Below are 5,837 nucleotides of genomic sequence, written 5' to 3' on the forward strand. Positions count from 1 at the left end.
TAAAACGGCGGCAACTGAAAACAAAGCGAATGTGCAAAGACGTTATTGATAACTCATTACCTTGCGACGGGAAGGTACGTAGCACGAGACTGGGACCAAAGTACAATTTGATTTGCTATGTGTACACCACGTATACATATTAACGCTGACCCATATTTTATACGCCGTGCGCACGACTGACTGTCTGATTCTAAATAGATTCCAATGACCCGGTCACAGCTTTAATTCCTCAGCTCCTGAGAGCGAGGTTATTTGTAGATATGCTGGCGATCGCCTCTGTGTTTCCGGAAGTACTATGGGGGATTGCATGATGGGAGTGAAAAGTCTTTTGATCAGTAAAATAATTTTAGAAAAGTGAAAACTAAAGTGACTGTGAAGGTTCGACCGAACACCGGTGTCTTTTTCCAGTCGCCTGCCCTGGAGACGGGTGATGTTTTGTTGACGATCGGGCCAAAATCGTCTACGGTATTGAAGCTGTAAATATTCATCAAATTGTATCAACATTTTGTACATTATACAATAACTCTTTATTAAAGTAATTGAGCTGATTTGGACTGGAATAAAATATTTTTTATTTGGAACACATCGCAATTGATCAGGAAATATTTGTTTGCTCAAATTTTCTGCGTCGATGCCGTGGGCCGGTGACCGTTATACAATTTAAAATCAGTTTGCATTGTTTACTATAGCTGTTTACAGCGTTCTAATCATTACGATTTACTTATTTTTTTGCTTCTATTCTAGATAATTATGCTCAGTGATGTAAAATTGAAGCGATGACTGAATGAACGAACCTTGGCTGGCGAAGATGTATCTGGAAGTGTACACATTTGTTGGAAGTGAACAAAAATATTCAATGTAATGACAAAAATTGTAAAATGCTGTGGAATTTCTTTTGCAAATAAAAATATACTAGCAATTTTCTATTAATGGTTTATTCAAGTGGGCAAAATATAATGTACAGAAAGATTGCCCGTATACACTGAAAAGCAAGCAACCGACAGCCTGTATAAAAGGGGGGCTGAGATTGGCTGTTACTTACGCGAGATTTGAACGGGACTTACATAGGCGTCGGATCAGATGTAGGTAGGGCGGAATTAAAAAAAAATCTCAAAATCAAAGTAAAATAATAAAATAAAAGGGCATCAATAACAAATATAATAAAAAATAAAATTAAAATAAGTTTATAGCCAAAATAATTAAAGCCCGTACACTACATCAGATTTTAATCAGATTGTGGATGATGTAAAAGACTTCGTTTGTAGTTTGCGTGAATGGTCGGGGAGAAAAATTCATGCAAATTCTGTGCTTCAGTAACAGTATTTGCTTCTTCATTTTTTGTGCAATGGAAATTAATACAAGAAATGCTGCCAATAAACATGTCCTTCTAGTACACAAAACAACCCTGGGACGTTTATCTTGAGAAATTGGGAAGACAAAAAAAACCTGGAACAGTCGTGAAACACTAGACATGCTTCGCCAGGGTATCATGTTTATTTTGATTATTTGAAGATGGAAACTGCTGCTTTATGGAAGAGCAAAGTTCAATGTCATTGGCACAGTAATGACGTTCTTAGAGGGGTGACTCGCTAGAGAGTATTCGCCGTGACTCCAGACTTCTCGTTTGGGTTCTGTCACCAAACTGTACGTTTTGACGACTCGTATGCACTTCTGGGACTTGTAATAATTTTCTGGAAAATGCATAGCAAATCACATATTTTCCTTATCAACTGTTCATAGTTTTTATTTTCAGTTTTACTGTTCATAATTATTTACAGTAATAACACATTTTTCCGATTGTGTGCATGACAGCTTTGCCCACACACAATAAGACAGGATGATATGTACGGATATGTGTGAGTATGTTTCATGGATTAATAGGTCACTCCTTTGCGTCAATTCCAACTACATCTCTGGAATATCACTTTCTGTTTATCATCCATATTTTGATATCTCACAATGTGTCGATTGCGTATCTGGAAATTCTAACTACTATTTTGCAGAATTTGACCAGCCTTGCTTTTACCAGTCATTTAAGTCAACTCCCATATTTTCCTTCACAGTGAAGGTTAATGTAGATATATTGTAAATTACACAGAAGTAACATTACAATACATTTCCCTTCACATTCCTCTGTATTACATAACAATCTTTGAGCTGAGGCAGTTCTCTTGTATTTAATATTATTTCTATGCATATTACGCCAGCCACGGCAACAAACCACGATAATTTCGTTTGCACAAGATTGTCCTTCCTATTTGCGTGATTGCGTAACCATGCGTATTCCTGTTTTTCGATTCATGCACTTTTCTCTGATAATTGCCCATTGAAAAATCTATTGATGCCAAATATGAAACACTGCCCATTGTTTACTATAAAGGGCTTGTTATTGGAATAAATTATAAGTTTACAAATAAAGACAACATAACAAATTTTAGGGACGAAGGAAAAATTACTATAGAGTGGACATTAAAAACTTTAATGAGATGCGAACATAGAAAAACTGTGTAAAATATTTTTAAATTGTTTTTTTTTTCCACTATGGAATATTCGTTTTCTCTGAGATATAGGTGTGCAGATTTGTTCTTTTCATTTATTAATCCCTGTCGGATTTTCCCCTGTGCAAAAATTATTTGTTTTCAATTTCAATTTCGCTTTCGTCTAGAGTTTCTAATAGTTAATCCCTGGTACTAAATTCTAGAAAATGGCAATCGTTGCTATCGTCTGTACATATCAACTGATATGTCCTCATCTCCACTCAGATGGCGTTTGCTCCCAGCAAGCGTCATGCACATGAGTTTGTGTGTGTGTTTGTCGAGAGTGCTCGACGATGTCACCCTAACCCAATGCTACCGTGACGTTCAGAAGCCACTAGCGAAGTTAATATGTCAGTAGTTAGTAGACATAATTATACATTACAGGAAACGACAACGATTAACTTCAGGTGTGATGCATGTACGCTTAAACAATGCGAATCAATAACTTTGTGTGAAATGATGACATTTATTTAAAATGATGAAAATTGCGAGGAACCTGAAATTGCAAAAGAAAATTAGCTTTGAGTTAGCTACGGAGACGGTAATGCAGAAATAACTCGCCATACTGGTTTGAAACAAGAAGGTGCTCCCGAAAGTTGGCTAAATCTGAGGAAGGTGGTTTAATTTGCGACCAACCAGCTCTAGAAGAATAATTACTAGACCGCGTCCACTGACGAGTCACTTGTAAAACAGTTGTCAGTTGTCATCATGGAAGTTTACGGTAATTTTACCACAAAAATATTCACAAATTTAAAGAAGTGATCTAACAGAAAGCTTAGATACAAAGTGAGCATTTTACTCAGTGTATTCGGAAATCCAAGCTAAACATCACCGCTTGACAAGGCCAGATATTTATTATCCCTTGTTTCGCGAACCCGCCGAATGAACAGAAGCCGAAAATGAAATAAAAATAAAATTTTATGTCAGCTTAATTTCTCGCGCCCGCCGACTAGTAAGTGCAAAAAATCTTCATATTTTTCCGCCCGCTGCATAACAAACCCAAGTTGCATTTTCGTGGGAGTATCATGATCAAAGTACCGAAGTTTCGCGCAGATGAGAAACAAGGTAATACATGGAATAACATTTTATTTCATTTCTTCTCTCTGATCAATGATCTCACTTACAATTCTTTGAGAATCACACAAATCTAATGTAAAAAAAATAATTTTTGTTTTCGCCCTCCTCAAAAAAATTGCCTTATAAAAACTCGAGAAACAAGGAATAAAAAAGTCTGGCCCAATGGTAAATAAGAAGGAGTCTAATTGGCATCCAGTGTAATAGGTAGAGGTATGTGACCATAAGGTCAAACCCCGTTATAAACCACCCCAACTGAAGAAAATAACAGACGGCAAGTTTAAATATCCCCCTCCCCGACAAAAGTGAAAGTAAATGTATTTGAGTGTATAAGAATACCCGTGAAAGCCCAGAATAACTGGACTAAACACTGACGAGGTCAAATTCAACATACCCAATTTGTCATTGTTAGTGCCGCAGTGCATAAACAAAAGGTAACTCGGGGTATTTATAAAATTGCGCCAATGCCTTCAAGTGGACGCGCCCATGAAGGGTCTCTGTCATCGTAGTTTTGCATCTACTGATGCATTCTGGGCGTGAAATTCTCAATGACTATAACAGAAATCATACGATACGGTGAAAATATTGCCATTTTTCGAAAGACCCGAATGTTACTTCTATTGTTGTCTGTTTTATAATGATTAAAGTATGCAGACCGTTTAATTTTAATTTGCGCTTCGATTATAAACGTATTTAAAGTGCGAGACGAAACAACCTGAGGCTAATAGATTTTTCTAAAACTAGTTTTTTTTTTTACATCTCCATGACGACAATTTTGCAGTTATTTTACTTTATACGGCTAATTATGGTTTTTAATTTGCTTATTGTCCGTGGGTTTAGCGAATTAGATATAAATACATCTGACATTTAGCTGAACAAATGTGATGAAATCCTTCTTTCATGTACTGTTCTAGGGATTTTTTAAAAAAAATCCGGCAATAATAATATATCAACCATGCAATCATTTTCAGTAGTTGTTTGCGATATTGGGGCAGCCATCTTGAATCGTAACAAAAATATATAAAACGTGAGTTCGTAATTGCCGAAGTCATTTTTTTTTTATATTACCACTTGTACGCCAGTGTGGTAGATTATGTGGCATTGTTTTGATCGCCGGGTCCAAGAGACCTTGGTTTGCCAATGTTTATACTGTTGACCCTTTGCCCTCATTTTGCACTGAATCCCGGGAGTGTACACTCGGCTGAAGCTAGCAGACACTCCCAGCAGACAGTGGAAGCTAGCAGACACACAAGCAGCCACAGTCTATCAGGTTTAATAATGCTTTGAATCAAGGTTTATCACATCTTTTTGCATCACGTAATCACAGTTTGACATCAATATATTAATGTAAATGGCTAATATTCATTTAAACAGAGAAATTCTAACAAATGTACTCACTCCCCCTGAAAGTGTATCTCTATGTGCATGTATATAAACACGATTCCCAATATTTTTTGGGAAATATTGAGTGTGCACCTTATCGACTAATATGGTATGAAACATACATGTATTGATTACAATTTGTTATAGGTGACATTTAATAATTAGCAGACAATTTTAAAATATGGAAATCATAATTATGGTAGAACTGCTCTTTTTGCTAGCAGACACTAATTAAATCACAAATTACAGTTAAAATATTGAGTGTGCACCTTAACCACCTATGTGGTATGAAACATACATGTATGGACTACAATTTGTGATAGGTGACATTTAATAATTAGCAGACAATTTTAAAATATGGAAATCATAATTATGGTAGAACTGCTCTTTTTGCTAGCAGACACTAATTAAATCACAAATTACAGTTAAAATATTGAGTGTGCACCTTAACCACCTATGTGGTATGGAACATACATGTATTGACTACAATTTGTGATAGGTGACATTTAATAATTAGCAGACAATTTTAAAATATGGAAATCATAATTGTGGTAGAAACCCCTATCTATTTGCTAGCAGACACCAATTAAGTCACCAATTACAGTTAAAATATTGAGTGTGCACCTTAACCACTTATCTGGTTTGAAACATACATGTATTGACAACAATTTGTAATAGGTGACATTTAATAATTAATTAATTTACATTTACATTAATATATTGATGTCAAACTATGATTACGTGATGCAAAAAGATGTGATAAACTTTGATTCAAAGCATTATTATGCCTTATAGACTGTGGCTGCTAGTGTGTCTGCTAGTTTCCACTGTCTGCTGGGAGTG

At 35.8% G+C, this 5,837-nt stretch overlaps 1 long non-coding RNA gene across 1 annotated transcript; it reads left to right on the forward strand.

Annotated features, from left to right (window-relative positions):
* Positions 1-850, forward strand: LOC146732327 (uncharacterized). Its single transcript, XR_014926878.1, has 2 exons — positions 1-74; positions 745-850. It is a non-coding gene; the product is annotated as an uncharacterized LOC146732327 (long non-coding RNA).
* The last annotated feature ends 4,987 nt before the right edge of the window (positions 851-5,837 follow it).

Source organism: Saccoglossus kowalevskii, chromosome 17, assembly GCF_978046115.1.
Source record: "Saccoglossus kowalevskii chromosome 17, keSacKowa6.1, whole genome shotgun sequence".
Classification (NCBI taxonomy): Eukaryota; Metazoa; Hemichordata; class Enteropneusta; family Harrimaniidae; genus Saccoglossus; species Saccoglossus kowalevskii.